Here is a 17980-nt window from a genome sequence, read left to right as displayed (position 1 = left end):
AAGATGTGGTGTCTTTCACACAGGCTATACTCATTTCAGTGCTATCGATCCAATGCATATGTTTAGCCAGTTTGGGTGGCCCCTTTCTAAACAGTGTCCAGCTATGAGACACTAACCTGTTCAAAAAACAAATGCTAAAGGTACTACATATCACTCTTCTTTTAGAAATATCCCTTTTTGCCCTTTTTGTTAAAATCAGAAAAGCAGCAACTGTATAATAACTGTTATGCTCCCTGGAAGAAAGTATAAAGCAATTTAGAGTTTTTTTTAATGTGGTTAATATTAATATAACCACATTAAGTATTATATTTTGGTTTTGCATTATATCTGTTTATAATATTATAGTATGAACATTTTAAAGAGGACATTATATACTACATAACACTTTAGCTGCAATGGAAGCATTAGATACCCTGCTTAAAAACAAAACAATAACAACTAATACAAGCCTAAAATGGTTAGCTTGGTTTTGGTGGTCTCCTACTAGACTAGTTGGTGGTAGGCTGGTCAAAAATAACCAGTTTGACTAACTGGGCTGATCATCCTGACCAGCTAGAACCAGTTTGACCAACAAGGCTGATCATCCTGGCCAGCAAGAACCATCATAACCAGCCAGTCTGGTCATCCTTACTAGCTAGAACCAGCCTGACCAACCTAGCTAGTCATCCTGACCAGCTAGAACCAGAGTGACCAGCGAGAACCAGTTTCAACAACAAGGCTGATCATCCTGGCCAGCAAGAACCATCATAACCAGCCAGTCTGGCCATCCTTACTAGCTAGAACCAGCTTGACCAACCAAGCTAGTCATCCTGACCAGCGAGAACCAGTTTCACCAACAAGGCTGGTCATCTTGGCCAGCAAGAACCATCATAACCAGCCAGTCTGGTCATCCTTACTAGCTAGAACCAGCTCGACCAACCGAGCTAGTCATCCTGACCAGCTAGAACTAGTCTGACCAGCTAGAATCAGTTTCACCAACAAGGCTGGTCATCCTGGCCAGCAAGAACCATCATAACCAGCCAGTCTGGTCATCCTTACTAGCTAGAACCAGCTTGACCAACTGAGCTAGTCATCCTGACCAGCTAGAACCAGTTTGGCCAACAAGGCTGATCATCCTGGCCAGCAAGAACCATCATAACCAGCTAGTCTGGTCATCCTTACTAGCTAGAACCAGCTTGACCAACCGAGCTAGTCATCCTGACCAGCTAGAACCAGTGTGACCAGCGAGAACCAGTTTCACCAACAAGGCTGATCATCCTGGCCAGCAAGAACCATCATAACCAGCCAGTCTGGTCATCCTTACTAGCTAGAACCAGCTTGACCAACCAAACTAGTCATCCTGACCAGCGAGAACCAGTTTCACCAACAAGGCTGGTCATCTTGGCCAGCAAGAACCATCATAACCAGCCAGTCTGGTCATCCTTACTAGCTAGAATCAGCTCGACCAACCAAGCTAGTCATCCTGACCAGCTAGAACCAGTCTGACCAGCTAGAACCAGTTTCACCAACAAGGCTGGTCATCCTGGCCAGCAAGAACCATCATAACCAGCCAGTCTGGCCATCCTTACTAGCTAGAACCAGCTTGACCAACCGAGCTAGTCATCCTGACCAGCTAGAACCAGTTTCACCAACAAGGCTGGTCATCTTGGCCAGCAAGAACCATCATAACCAGCCAGTCTGGTCATCCTTACTAGCTAGAACCAGCTTGACCAACCGAGCTAGTCATCCTGACCAGCTAGAACCAGTTTCACCAACAAGGCTGGTCATCTTGGCCAGCAAGAACCATCATAACCAGCCAGTCTGGTCATCCTTACTAGCTAGAACCAGCCTGACCAACCAAGCTGAAAAACCATGTTGATTAATCTGACCGGCTAGAACCAGGCTGAACAACCACACTGGTGAACCTGACTGGCCAGAACCAGGCTGAAAGTGTCTCAAACCCCTCTAAAACCAGACCAACTTGACCAGTTAAATCCAACTTGGCCTTAAACCATCTTGGCCAAATTTTACCTTGGCCCCATCAAGGTATTTAGTGAGGAATACGCAAAAAATAAGTTTTGAAACAAAACAAAATTACGTTTTATCTCATTTGAGCGTGGCATGTTGCTTTATAAATATTAGACTACCTTTAATATTAGTTAAAAGGAAATAATGACATGACATTATGTTATCTTTACCAAAATGACATGACGTCAGTAGAACTTTTTCACATTTCCTTATCGTGGTGCAACATCATGCTAGCATGTCGAAACTCAAACTACTCCTGTGTTCCACTCTGGAGCTTTTAACACTGCCACCTTGGTAGAAAATCAGCGCAGTACCTTTTAAAACAAACAGAGAAAAAAAGTGTTTTAAAAAAACTACATTACATGGGGTCATGGGGTTAAAAAAGTAAAGAAAAGGAAAAAAAAACCCCTTTCTGATTTAACTTTTGTTTTGTTTTGGCTCGTTAACGCCTCCATTACTGTCCACCAGGTGGCACTACAGGATTAAATACTGTTGTATGGTGTTAAGACAAGATCATTGGGGATTTTCCAGGTATTTATATTGCCAGTTATTTAATATTACCCCAATTTTACCATTAGCCACCTCAGACTGTGCTAACAAAGTAAATGTGTAGAACTTTGAAGTACAAATGTTTTCAGTGTAAGTTGAAAGAGCTTTTATTTTATTTTTTTTAATAATAATTTGTTCTTTACACAGATTTCCAGCACTGAGCTCTCAAAATATTTCATAGGCAGTACTTTGGCTTAAGTTCAGTTTGAAAGAAAAGTTTTCCTTCATATTTAACTCATTTACAGTTACATGCAAGTTGTATTGATTATGAACCTTCAAGTCGACAATCCATTCTGAATTTTGCAGTCAGAAACAGTCCGTCACAATTTTGATGAGAATAAATTTCCAACAAATATCAGTATCATTTTAAATCAGTTCTCAGTTTCACAATGCCTTCACGACACTCTCATGAGGTTTGTAGTCAGGGATCCCTTTAACTGTAAAATAAATTCTGTAAACACTCATCAGTACAGATTTATTTCATGAATATTATTTCAATGTTCACAATAATATTTGTCTATGTATTATTATATCTATAGCTATGGAGTGTTTTATTCCTGAAATTTCCATTGACAGAACAGATTAGGTCCAAGATGCCATTATTATAGACGACATGTTTGAGTTATTAAATTAAAATATTGGACTAAACCCATTCAATTCAAGTGAACAAAATCAGGCCAATAACCATTAGAACTCAATAAGAAACAATTAAAACTTTGATGATCCTGAGTTTGAAAAAAACAACAACAAAAAAAACCCCCATAGGCTGTTTCACTGACCCCACTTTGAGAATCACTGCCATAAAATATGCTATCAGACTTTTATATATATATATATATATATATATATATATATATATATATATATATATATATATATATATATATATATACACTACCGTTCAAAAGTTTGGGGTCACTTTGAAATGTCCTTATTTTTGAAAGAAAAGCACTGTTCTTTTCAATGAAGATCACTTTAAACTAATCAGAAATCCACTCTATACATTGCTAATGTGGTAAATGACTATTCTAGCTGCAAATGTCTGGTTTTTTGGTGCAATATCTCCATAGGTGTATAGAGGCCCATTTCCAGCAACTCTCACTCCAGTGTTCTAATGGTACAATGTGTTTGCTCATTGCCTCAGAAGGCTAATGGATGATTAGAAAACCCTTGTACAATCATGTTAGCACAGCTGAAAACAGTTGAGCTCTTTAGAGAAACTATAAAACTGACCCCCCTCCTTGAACTGCCACCTTATTGTGATGGAGGGGTTTGTGTGCTTGAATGATCCTAGGAGCTATGTTGTCGGGGGCATTATGCCCCTGTCAGGGTTTCCCAAGGCAGACAGGTCCTAGGTGACAGGCCAGACTAAGAGCAGTTCACCAAAACCCCTATGGAGAAAAATCCGAGGACCGTGACGTCGCCCGGGATGACGCAGCCGGGGCCCCACCCTGGAGCCAGGCCCGGGGTTGGGGCTCGTATGCGAGCGCTTGGTGGCCGGGCCTTTGCCCATGGGGCCCGGCCGGGCTCAGCCCGAAGAGGTGACGTGGGCCCGACCTCCTGTGGGTTCACCACCCACAGAGGTAGCAGTAGGGGACTGGTGCAATGTGGATTGGGTGGCAGTCGAAGGCAGGGGCCTCGACGACCTGATCCCCGGACACAGCGGCTGGCTGTTGGGACATGGAATGTCACTTCGCTGGGGGGGAAAGAGCCTGAGCTTGTGCGGGAGGTTGAGAGGTACCGGCTAGAGATAGTCGGGCTCACCTCCACGCACAGCTTGGGCTCTGGAACCCAGCTCCTCGAGAGGGGCTGGACTCTCCACTTCTCTGGAGTCGCCCGTGGTGAGCGGCGGCGGGCTGGTGTGGGCTTGCTTATAGCTCCCCAGCTCAGCCGCCATGTGTTGGAGTTTACCCCAGTGAACGAGAGGGTCGCCTCGCTGCGCCTTCGGATTGGGGAGAGGGCTCTTGCTGTTGTTTGTGCCTATGGCCCAAATAGCAGTATAGAGTATCCGGCCTTCTTGGAGTCCCTGGGAGAGGTACTGAGGAGTGCTCAGACTGGGGACTCCATTGTGTTACTGGGGGACTTCAATGCTCACGTGGGAGATGACAGTGACACCTGGAGGGGCGTGGTTGGGAGGAACGGCCTCCCCGATCTGAACCCGAGTGGTGTTTTGTTATTGGACTTCTGTGCTAGTCACGGTTTGTCCATAACGAACACCATGTTCGAGCATAGGGGTGTCCATAAGTGCACGTGGCACCAGGACACCTTAGGTCGGAGGTCAATGATAGACTTTGTAGTCGTTTCATCTGATCTCCGGCCCTATGTCTTGGACACTCGGGTGAAGAGAGGGGCTGAGCTGTCAACTGATCACCACCTGGTGGTGAGTTGGATCCGCTGGCGGAGGAGGAAGCTGGACAGACCTGGCAGGCCCAAACGTATGGTGAGGGTCTGCTGGGAACGTCTGGCCGAGCACTCTGTCGGGGAGGTCTTTAACTCCCACCTCCGGGAGAGCTTTTCCCAGCTTCCGAGGGAGGCGGGGGACATTGAGTCTGAGTGGACCATGTTCTCTACCTCCATTGTGGACGCGGCTGTTCGGAGCTGTGGCCGCAAGGTCTCCGGTGCCTGTCGTGGCGGCAATCCCCAAACCCGGTGGTGGACACCAGAAGTAAGGGATGCCGTCAAGCTGAAGAAGGAGTCCTATCGGGCCATGTTAACCTCCAGGACTCCCGAGGCAGCTGACGGGTATCGGCAGGCCAGGCGTGCTGCAGCTCGGGCAGTTGCGGAGGCAAAAACTCGGAACTGGGAGGAGTTCGGGGAGGCCATGGAGAAGGACTATCGGTCGGCCTCGAAGAAATTCTGGCAAACCGTCCGGCGCCTCAGGAGGGGGAAACAGTACTCTGCCAACACTGTTTACAGTGCGGGTGGGGAGCTGTTGACCTCGACTGGGGACACTGTCGGGCGGTGGAAGGAATACTTTGAGGATCTCCTCAATCCCACCGTCATGTCTTCCACTGAGGAGACTGAGGCTGATGACTCAGAGGTGGACTCGTCCATTACCCAAGCCGAAGTCACGGAGGTGGTTTGCAAGCTCCTCGGTGGCAAGGCACCGGGGGTGGATGAGATCCGCCCTGAGTATCTCAAGTCTCTGGATGTTGTGGGGCTGTCTTGGTTGACACGCCTCTGCAACATCGCGTGGCGGTCAGGGACAGTGCCTCTGGAGTGGCAGACTGGGGTGGTGGTCCCTCTTTTTAAGAAAGGGGACCGGAGAGTGTGCCCCAATTATAGGGGAATCACACTTCTCAGCCTCCCAGGGAAGGTTTACTCCAGGGTACTGGAGAGGAGAATTCGACCAATAGTCGAACCTCGGATCCAGGAGGAACAATGCGGTTTTCGTCCTGGTCGCGGAACACTGGACCAGCTCTATACCCTTCATAGGGTGCTCGAGGGTTCATGGGAGTTTGCCCAACCAGTCCACATGTGCTTTGTGGATCTGGAGAAGGCATTTGACCGTGTCCCCCGTAGTATTCTGTGGGGGGTGCTTCGGGAGTATGGGGTTCGGGGCTCTTTGCTAAGGGCTGTCCAGTCCCTGTACGAACGGAGCAGGAGTCTGGTTCGCATTGCCGGCAGTAAGTCAGACCTGTTCCCAGTGCATGTTGGACTCCGGCAGGGCTGCCCTTTGTCACCGGTTCTGTTCATAATTTTTATGGACAGAATTTCTAGGCGCAGCCAGGGGCCAGAAGGAATCCTGTTTGGGAACCACAGGATTTCATCTCTGCTTTTTGCGGATGATGTTGTCCTGCTGGCTTCTTCAAATCAGGACCTTCAGCATGCACTGGGGCGGTTTGCAGTCGAGTGTGAAGCGGCTGGGATGAGAATCAGCACCTCCAAGTCCGAGGCCATGGTTCTCGACCGGAAAAGGGTGGCTTGCCCTCTCCAGGTTGGTGGAGAAGTTCTGCCTCAAGTGGAGGAGTTTAAGTATCTCGGGATCTTGTTCACGAGTGAGGGAAGGATGGAGCGTGAGATCGACAGGCGGATCGGTGCAGCCTCCGCAGTGATGCGGTCGCTTTACCGGTCCGTTGTGGTGAAGAAGGAGCTGAGCCAAAAGGCGAAGCTCTCAATTTACCGGTCGATCTACGTTCCGACTCTCACCTATGGTCATGAGCTTTGGGTAATGACCGAAAGGACAAGATCGCGGATACAAGCGGCCGAAATGAGTTTCCTTCGCAGGGTGGCTGGGCGCTCCCTTAGAGATAGGGTGAGAAGCACAGTCACTCGGGAGGAGCTCGGAGTAGAGCCGCTGCTGCTCCACATCGAGAGGAATCAGCTGAGGTGGCTCGGGCATCTTTTTCGGATGCCTCCTGGACGCCTCCCTGGGGAGGTGTTCCAGGCATGTCCCCCCGGGAGGAGGCCCCGGGGAAGACCCAGGACACGCTGGAGGGACTATGTCTCTCGGCTGGCCTGGGAACGCCTCGGTGTTCTTCCCGAGGAGCTGGCCGAGGTGTCTGGGGAAAGGGAAGTTTGGGCTTCCCTGCTTAGACTGCTGCCTCCGCGACCCGGTCCCGGATAAAGCGGAAGAAGACGAGACGAGATAAAACTGACCTTCCTTTGAGCAGATTGAGTTTCTGGAGCATCACATTTGTGGGGTCGATTAAATGCTCAAAATGGCCAGAAAAATGTCTTGACTATATTTTCTATTAATTTTACAACTTATGGTGGTAAATAAAAGTGTGACTTTTCATGGAAAACACAAAATTGTCTGGGTGACCCCAAACTTTTGAACGGTAGTATATATATATATATATATATATATATATATATATATATATATATATATATATATATATATATATATTACTGTGCAAAAGTCTTAGACGCACTATTTTTTTCTACAAACTTTGTTATAGATTTCTATTTTCTGACTTCAACATTATCGAGTCAGTACAAAAACATTTTAGAGTCCAAACATTCATTTTCCAGCACAAAATTAAATGCTACAGAAAAAAAAGGTTTGTATCTGAGCAGCATATTTGATAAGATAGCACTTTTCAAATTAAAAAAAGAAAACATAGATTAGATTAGATTAGATTAGATTAGATTAGATTAGATTAGATTAGATTAGATTAGATTAGATAAAACTTTATTGATCCCTTTGGGAGGGTTCCCTCAGGGAAATTAAGAAGTGAAGGCTACTGGGTTTCGGTGCAAAATTAAGAAGCAAGTGTGACGGTCAAAGTGTCCAGAAGAACTGTGGCTGGTTCTGCAAGATGCTCAGTAAAACCTACAGCTCATTTCCTTATAAAACTGCACTCATTGTACCTGAGACTACTATTTTTTAAGCAAATGGTCATTTCACACCACATATTGACTTTGTTTCATTTATTATGGCTCATGCTGTTTATAATATTTTTTAATTTTGAAACATTTCATTTCATTACTTTTTTTAAGCCATTTTGGTCTACAGCATTTCTTCACGTGTCTAAAACTTTTCACAGTACTGTGTTATATATATATATAATCTCATCTCATTATCTCTAGCTGCTTTATCCTGTTCTACAGGGTCGCAGGCAAGCTGGAGCCTATCCCAGCTGACTACGGGCGAAAGGCGGGGTACACCCTGGACAAGTCACCAGGTCATCACAGGGCTGACACATAGACACAGACAACCATTCACACTCACATTCACACCTACGGTCAATTTAGAGTCACCAGTTAACCTAACCTGCATGTCTTTGGACTGTGGGGGAAACCGGAGCACCCGGAGGAAACCCACACGGACACGGGGAGAACATGCAAACTCCACACAGAAAGGCCCTCGCCGGCCACGGGGCTTGAACCCGGAGGCCAGTCGAGATCTCTCAGGATGAACACCTGAACAACACATTTGTTTATGCAGTTTTTCATGAACAGCATTAGAAGAGCAAGTAAGATGGAAAACCACCACAAGTGATCTACAGTAATCAATTACAGTTACATATAACCACAAATCAGAAAACATGGAATTCCATCCAAGATGGAGCCGCAGACGGCTGCCACGAGACTTTGCTTTCTCGTACTTTCTATGTTTTTGTGTAATTGTGTTAATTCTTCTCCATGCTTCACGGAATGCTGCGCTTAGGTTTTTTTTAAAATGCCTACACATTCTGGTCCTGATAGGAGCGAAATGTGTGGGTGTTTTTTCCTCTTATCTCTCGTGTGGTTTTTTTTCCCTATACTTTTTTTCTGTCTGTACTATGAAAGCTAAGTCGAACCGGAGTCAAATTCCTCGTGTGTGTAACATACCTGGCAATAAAGTGCTTCTGATTCTGACATTGGGATGGTATGTTGAAATTGAATTTAAAACTGAAAACAATCTCATCTCATCGATTTGTAAATAATCTTTGACCTGTATTGCACTCAAAACAGTACAACAGCACATTATTTGATCTTTTACCTCATGAATTTTATTGTTTTTTCAAAATAAACACTTATTTCAATTCTGATTCTTGCAATAAATTAAAAAAAAAGGTGGGACAGTAAAGCATTTACCACTTTACTATAATGTTGCTATTCCTTTTGACAACACTTAAAAGATATTTAGGGACAAAAGACATGAAATGGGGGGTGCCATGGTGGTGTAGTGGTTAGCACTGTTGCCTCACAGCAAGAAGGTTCTGGGTTCGAGCCCAGTGGCTGACAGAGGCCTTTCTGTGCGGAGTTTGCATGTTCTACCCGTGTCTGCGTGGGTTTCCTCCGGGTGCTCTGGTTTCCCCAAAGACATGCAGGTTAGGTTAATTGGTGGTTCTAAATTGACTGTAGGTGTGAATGTGAGTGTGAATGGTTGTTTGTCTCTATGTGTCAGCCCTGTGATGACCCGGTGACTTGTCCAGGGTGTCCCTCGCCCGTAGTCAGCTGGGATAGGCTCCAGCTTGCCCGTGACCCTGCACAGGATAAGTGGCTATGGATAATGGATGAAAAACATGAATTGACACCAAGTGTTTTAGGTGTTTTTTTTTTTACCACATTCTTCCTTCAAACAGGTATTAATTTGTGCAACAGTACAGCTTCGTCGTCGTCGTCATATTTTTTTTGTTTCAAAATTCGCCACCCATTTTCTATTGGGGACAGAGGGGACAGGCACCATATTCGTCTATGTCTTTGTAATGTGTGCAGAATGTGATTTTGCATCGTCTTGTTGAAACAGTTTCCTCGACGAACCATTTCATTATGTTTCTTCCACATCTGGTAGTGGCAGAACACAGCTGTGTGACAAAACCCAAACATACAAGGCCAGAATAATCTGACATGCATTGAAACACTGCTATTATGGTGTTGAAAAATAAAGAAAACAATTTTATGATCATCTTTTTAATGAAATATAGTTTTACATGCTCAACTTTGCATGCGGGCCTTAAACAAACACATATAGTACATCCAGTGTGTTATAGTATTTCCCAATAATCCGTTTTAAGATGTTTTGGAATTTGAACTAATGTTTTTTGTTTCACCATTTTACTATAACCTTTACTCTGACAGAACACAGATGACAACTCCATGGTGAATAATTTGATTTGACTCATGATTTTTGGATATCCTGTGTAAGGGTTGATGACCTAGAAAGCCCATTAAGGGATTAAATTGATATTGAAGCTATTTAGATGGTCTGCAGTAATCCTGTTATTTTTTTTGTTATTCTGACATTTGTATTACTTGGATTGTGCTGCGTGAAACATGAAGGCTTTTTATTTTTAAACGATGTCGACCTCTTGCTACCTAGACTTAGCATCAATCTATAAACTGTATATTCAGATATAGCCTATTACATGTATCTTTTTTTTGTTTTTGCTTGTCTAAAAAGTATAAGGACATTAGTAAAGGGGCAGATGTCACAATAAAGGAGAGTTCAAGTTCTCCTTGTGTGCTAGTTTTTCAGATTGATTTAGTGCAACCAATCGGGGCAGCATGTAAAATCGACTCCGCTACTTTCATCTACATTAAACAGGCCTCTTTCTTTTGTGACATTTTAAAAGAAAGCCTGCACTAACTGATTAAAGCAGTCTATCACATGCTGATAAAGCCTAAAGGATGTCTGCGAGAAAAGCTTTCACTCCACTAAGAACAGAAAAAGGCAATCTGGTTACGCTCTAGGAAAATATTCATGTGATTCCATATTGTTTCAATTGTACAAATAGATTTGATGTGAATCTGTAGATCATAAAAATTAGATTTTTGTATTAGATTTTAATCAAATGCGAAACGAGATCACATAACAGTCTGATCAATCTAAAAGAGTAATATTAAACTTATCATTTGAAGGGCTTTGGGTGATGTGACATATGATGTCCTCTTGCTGAAGCTCGTCTCCAAAAACTTTTCTTTCAAGCACCTGTTGATAAATTTAACCCTAAAGACAGTCGAGCTGATTTAGGAGCAGGAGCTACAATGCCCTTTCTTGACAGAAGGGGTTAACGGGGTCAATATGGTCTCAACTGAGAGATGAGAGCGGTGATGTTCCACACAACATGACCTTCCATTAGGTCCTGACCTCCCTCATGCACACACATACCATACCTGAACTCACACATGGGCACATGAAAGAGCATGACAAAAAGGCTCTCATGGTGTGAAAGGATGAGTTGTATGTATGTATGTATGTATGTATGTATGTATGTATGTATGTATATATACTAATCCCGGTTCTACTCCACCTGGCTTTAGTGTTGTGATCACACACTCCAAATACAGTAGTGCTTTCATGGCAGATTTTTTTTCACAACATGAAATACACCTTTATTGATCCTGAATTGAAATTTAAACATTTTTCATGAAATATGGAAAGCAGATTGACATGGGTCTGACATGGTCTACATGGATATGTCGAAAGCATTCAATAAAGTTTGTCATCATCGCCTGTTACATAAACTTCGCCTGTTTGGGTTTGCGGGCAGTAGGGACGGATCCAGCCCAAGAATCCGACATGCACATTTGCAGAAATATTTTCATTGATTTTACCAGATCGCTACGGATTTTCACAGGGGCGTAGAGCATGCCGAGCCCTTTCCGAAAATGGCAGCCATGGCACGCTATGACTGCAGCTCAGTCCACTATTCACCCCCGAAACCTTGCACGAGCGTGGCTTGCTGAAAACTTTAATATGAGCCCTGGCTCCAGCTACACGTCCATGCCGGGATTTAAACATTCATAACTCGGCCACTGAAAGTCCTCACCTCACCAAACTTTACAGGCACCTCCCTCTCCTTGAGACCTTTCAAAACAGCCCAGACTCAGCCCACTATGACTATGGCTCGGCCCATTATTCGTGGAGAATTTTGAATTTTGACCTCTTTCTGGTTTCCTCCGGGTGCTCCAGTTTCCCCCACAGTCCAAAGACATGCAGGTTAGGCTAATTGGTGGCTCTAAATTGACCGTAGGTGTGAATGTGAGTGTGAATGGTTGTTTGTCTCTGTGTCAACCCTGTGATAACCTGGCGACTTGTCCAGGGTGTACCCCGCCTCGCGCTCATAGTCAACTGGGATAGGCTCCAGCTTGCCTGTGACCCTGTAGAACAGGATAAGTGGCTACAGATAATGGATGGATGGATGGATGGATGGATGGATGGATGGACCTCTTTCTGGAGCAGTTTACTGGTTTGACCTAGATTCTTTGTCTCAGGTCATGCTATACAAAACATTGTGAGAATACAAGTAACTAGGTCAGGTAAGCATCACCGCTTACCACAGGTGGTTGGATCCTGAACCATTGGTCTGTTGGCTGAGCATGGCTATAGCCCATGCAGCCAGCTAGCGATAAAGTAAACAAACGCCCCGTGACCGATGCCAAGTGGTGTACATATATTTGTGACTGATGCACATCCGTCTCTGGGCAGCCTCCTCCAGTGGTTCTGTTCCTATTTGACAGATCGCCATCAGCGTGTGACAGTGCTCGTTGCCACATCAGATTCACTCCCTGTTTCTTCAGGAGTCCTGCAAGGTTCCATTCTGGGCCCAGCTTTGTTTCTCCTCTATGTTAATGATCTCTCGAATGCTGTTATTAGCAAGCCATGTAGCCATGTTCGCCAATGATACCAAACTCTACAGGGAAATCAAATGCCCTGCTGATCTTGACTCTTTGCAAGCTGACCTGGACTGCTGAGACACATGGTCAACAGACTCTGCCCTCATGTTTAATGAGAGCAAGTGTAAGCACCAGATCATCACCAGGAAGATCAAGTCAGTAAAGTCTTCATACATCTTTACGGGTAAATTCCTAGAGGTGGAGTCATACGAGCGTGATAACAATCTCACATGGAAACAACCAGTGCTTGAACAGACTTCTCGTGCCAACAAACTGCTAAGCTACATTAAGAGGAACACTAGATATATTCAGTCTGTGAATGTTAGAAGACCTGTACACCTCACACTAGTCAGGCCTCTCTTTGGGTATGCCACAAACATTTGAGCTCCACAATCAGTAGAACTTATTTCTAGAATAGAACGCACACAGAGGCGTGCCACTAAGTACATCCTAAGGTTGCCATTTTGGGGTTCAGTATCATGGTGGATAGGTTAAAAGTTTTACATCTACTTCCTATTAGCTATTGGCACGAATATTTACATGTGGTTTTCTTTTTAAAATGTGTCATGGTATAGTAACTGTATCTCCTACAGCGCAACCTGTTACTCACTGCTCGAGATCAACCAGACCCTCGAGCAGCAATATTGTTAAGTAAAATGTCCGTAAATGTAAAACCACAACATACCAGAAATGTTTTATTGTTAGAACTACAAGAACTTGGAACACTATTTCTGATGAACTGAATTTAAACATGGGCAATAATCTTAGCTCTTTGAAATCTACCATTATGAATTAGTATTTTTTTCTGCTTTAAATAATTATGACTGCAACTACCCTCGCACTTTTAAATCTATATGTTTGAAATGTAATTTAGTCCTTAGTCTTGCATGTCCTGTCTTATGTTGTCGGTAGACTACTTTGTTTATAAAATATAGTTTTTTTATTTTTTGTGGGCCCACAGTAATTAGCTAATGCTGTTGTGGTCACACCCTGCCATATATATATATATATATATATATATATATATATATAAAATCTCGTTATCTCTAGCCACTTTATCCTGTTCTACAGGGTCGCAGGCAAGCTGGAGCCTATCCCAGCTGACTATGGGCGAAAGGCGGGGTACACCCTGGACAAGTCGCCAGGTCATCACAGGGCTGACACATAGACACAGACAACCATTCACACTCACATTCACACCTACGGTCAATTTAGAGTCACCAGTTAACCTAACCTGCATGTCTTTGGACTGTGGGGGAAACCGGAGCACCCGGAGGAAACCCACGCGGGCACGGGGAGAACATGCAAACTCCACACAGAAAGGCCCTCGTCGGCCATGGGGCTCGAACCCAGACCTTCTTGCTGTGAGGCGACAGCGCTAACCACTACACCACCGTGCCGCCATATATATATAAAATGTATTTACCTTATAAAAATTGATATTTCTTTTTATTAATTTTAGTGCTGTTGGTGAAGCTAGTAAAAAAAAAAAAAAGTCAGAAGTTACCAGAAAACAATAAGTATCAGAACAAAATTGAAATGGTTGAAAATTCAGTAAACACATGCTTACTACTTATTCATCAGTCTTTAGTTTTTCAGGTAATGTTATACATTATGTTCAGACATGAGAAAGTGGTATCATTTACAGTCTTTATTAAAATGTCAAATGGTAGAATTTGTATTGTTGTTTGTATTGTTGAGCTAATTGGACATTATTGTTGATTCTCATCTCATCTCATCTCATTATCTCTAGCCGCTTTATCCTTCTACAGGGTCGCAGGCAAGCTGGAGCCTATCCCAGCTGACTATGGGCGAAAGGCGGGGTACACCCTGGACAAGTCGCCAGGTCATCACAGGGCTGACACATAGACACAGACAACCATTCACACTCACATTCACACCTACGGTCAATTTAGAGTCACCAGTTAACCTAACCTGCATGTCTTTGGACTGTGGGGGAAACCGGAGCACCCGGAGGAAACCCACGCGGACACGGGGAGAACATGCAAACTCCGCACAGAAAGGCCCTCGCCGGCCCCGGGGCTCGAACCCAGGACCTTCTTGCTGTGAGGCGACAGCGCTAACCACTACACCACCGTGCCGCCCCCATTGTTGATTCTAGTATAAAAAAATATTCAGCAGGATTTGTTAGTGTATTTTTTAAGAGATGCATTTAAGCGTCACCTGGCTTTAGGATCTACAACTATCATAAGGCATTTGGTTCTGGATGGCTGATTTACAGTTTGATAATTTTCCTTCTCAAATATAACTGCAGTGTTGAACTCTCAACTGACATTTCCTGTGAAGTCAGAGCAGTGACACTTATTTTGTCAAGCCTTATCATAGGCTAAAACATCTATTACAAATCTATCTATACATCTACAATATCGATCTATAAATCATGTAAAACTTACGGTATATGAACTAGAACAATCCATCCATTATCTGTTGCCGCTTTATCCTGTTCTACAGGGTCGCAGGCAAGCTGGAGCCTATCCCAGCTGACTACGGGCGAAAGGCGGGGTACACCCTGGACAAGTCACCAGGTTATCGCAGGGCTGACACATAGAGACACACAACCATTCACACTCACATTCACACCTACGGTCAATTTATAGCCACCAATTAGCCTAACCTGCATGTCTTTGGACTGTGGGGGAAACCGGAGCACCTGGAGGAAACCCACACAGACACCAGGAGAACATGCAAACTCCGCACAGAAAGGCCCTCGCCGGCTGCTGGGCTTGAACCCAGGACCTTCTTGCTGTGAGGCGACAGTGCTCATCACTACACCACCGTTGCACCCAAACTAGAACAATACTTGACAAATTTGCCTCTGCTAGCTATCAAGTGTTTGAGTGAAGAAATGAGCAAACTGTGCTGAACCCCAGGTCTGCTCTTCTAACTGACACGCTTAGAAAAATAGGTTCTTGAGGCTTAATAGTTCTATATGGAACCTTCTCTGAAAAGGAAAGCCTTTGTTTTATGATTCTTTTTCTTTCTTTCTTCCTTTCTTTCTTTCTTTCTTTCTTTCTTTCTTTCTTTCTTTCTTTCTTTCTTTCTTTCTTTATTTATTTATTTAAAATCTGGTTGAAACTTTTATCCAAATCAACTTACAATTAAAACAGGATGTCAAATGTCCCCACAAGGACTGGACTATCTGTCAGTTTTGAACTCACTGGAGTATTTTTCTGGTCTCCATGAGGGAAACTGCTTTCTTCTACTTTGGAAAATTATATGAACATACGTTTATATCATGGTGGATGACCAAATATCCCCACAAGGTTAGGAATATCTGTCAGTTTAGACAACTGTTAGGGAAACTGGGAAAGTTTATTTATTTATTTATTTATTTATTTATTTATATTCATTCATTCATTCATTCATTTATTTATTTTTTAAGAAACTGCAGCTTTTATTGAAAGACAAAAGTTTTCTTTTTGGTCACTGAAGTTCGTAACTGACGTTAGCGTTAGGTCTAGGTGTAGGCATTGCAGTAATTACTTGCATTAATAAATAAATCAACAAAAGGTCCTGGCAAAGATGTGTGTCTGTAGTTTATTGTGTTTGAGAGAGAGAGACGGATGTACTGTACCTCACAGACATTCTTTCCTCTGCTTGCAGTGATCTATAGTGACAAGATGCCATTACCAGACCCATGATTTAACACTCTTAACCACTTCCAGCTGCACTACTGTGCTAAACGTGTCACAAGGAAGTCGACATCAGGATGACAGGCTTTATATGATCAGATGCACCTGCTGTCTTGGTCTCGGTCTCTGGTTGCAGAGATGCTTTGCCTTTCTGCACTATGAGCTGAACATTGTTCCTTTGTTTCTAGAAAAAAAAAAAAACCCATACAGTAAATGTAAGCACAGGACCGCAGGCAGTCTGTTTCTCACTCCGGCAACTTAGAACTCACAACTGTCAAATAACCTAGCTTTATAGATATGATCAGATAAGATCAAACCTACCTGTTCAGGGTGTAACACACACACACACAGTTTCAGGTGGGATTGGCTCCAGCTCACCTGTGATCCACAATGGATAAGCGGTATAGAAAATGAATGAATGAATGAATGAATGAATGAAGATAAAATCTTTGGTTTAGGATATTTTACATCAGTTTTGAAATATTAAATATGAAACATTTTTTCATGTATAACTGATCCAGCCTCTAGCATAAAGGTGGAATATATGAGTAGACTCCAGACTGCAAGTGAAACTTTTATTGTATGACTTTATATTTAATCACCAGAAGTTTAACAATCAACCTCAATGACTTATACTATACATATTAAATGATATGCTGCAGAAAAATAAAAGACATTTAGCATTATAGGTTTTCTCCCAGTTACCATCCTTTCTCACATATAGGAAGAAATATATTAAAACGACTTAAAACAAATTATGCAACTATGCAAAAAACAAAATATGAGGGTAAGTCAGAAAGTTCTAAGACAGATGTTATAATTTCAAAAGGAATTCAAAAGAATTCAAAAAAGGAATACAAAGAAGGAATTCTCCGATGGAAACGTCGCTTGCAGAAGTGTTTAGACTTAAATGGAGGATATGTCGAGAAATAGCCTTGTTATTTTCATAAATAAATTTTTTTTTCATTTATCTTAGAACTTTTTGACTTACCCTCCTACAACAACATCATCATCATCATCATCAACAATAATAATAAAAATAATAATATTTCAAATAATTATTGACCTGCTTATGAAATATCTCCATGTTACCCAAACCAGAAAACTAAGCTTGTTATTAATTGTTTATTTATTCATTTATCTTCAGTATGTGCTTTGTCTTGGTGAATGGCATGCACACACACGCACGTTCACCTGCTCATTCACACCAAGGGGCAGTTTACCATTCCACCTATACCACCCTGTTTTTGGGAGGTGGGAGGAAACTGGAAGACCTGAGAGACAATTCACACTGACATGGAGAACGCATGCAAAACTGCACACAGATAGTAACTCAGGATCATATCATGGACTCTGGCGCTGTAATGATTTGGACAATACTGTGCCTTGTTTGTAATATTTTGTGATTAATATACTGGCTGGCGACACGGCGGTGTAGTGGTTAGTGCTGTCGCCTCACAGCAAGAAGGTCCGGGTTCGAGCCCCGTGGCCGGCTAGGGCCTTTCTGTGTGGAGTTTGCATGTTCTCCCCGTGTCCGCGTGGGTTTCCTCCGGGTGCTCCGGTTTCCCCCACAGTCCAAAGACATGCAGGTTAGGTTAACTGGTGACTCTAAATTGACCGTAGGTGTGAATGTGAGTGTGAATGGTTGTCTGTGTCTATGTGTCAGCCCTGTGATGACCTGGCGACTTGTCCAGGGTGTACCCCGCCTTTCACCCGTAGTC

This window comes from Neoarius graeffei, chromosome 13 (genome assembly GCF_027579695.1).
Source record: "Neoarius graeffei isolate fNeoGra1 chromosome 13, fNeoGra1.pri, whole genome shotgun sequence".
Lineage (NCBI taxonomy): Eukaryota > Metazoa > Chordata > Actinopteri > Siluriformes > Ariidae > Neoarius > Neoarius graeffei.
The sequence above is the reverse complement of the archived record's forward strand: the minus strand, read 5'-3'. Positions refer to the sequence as shown.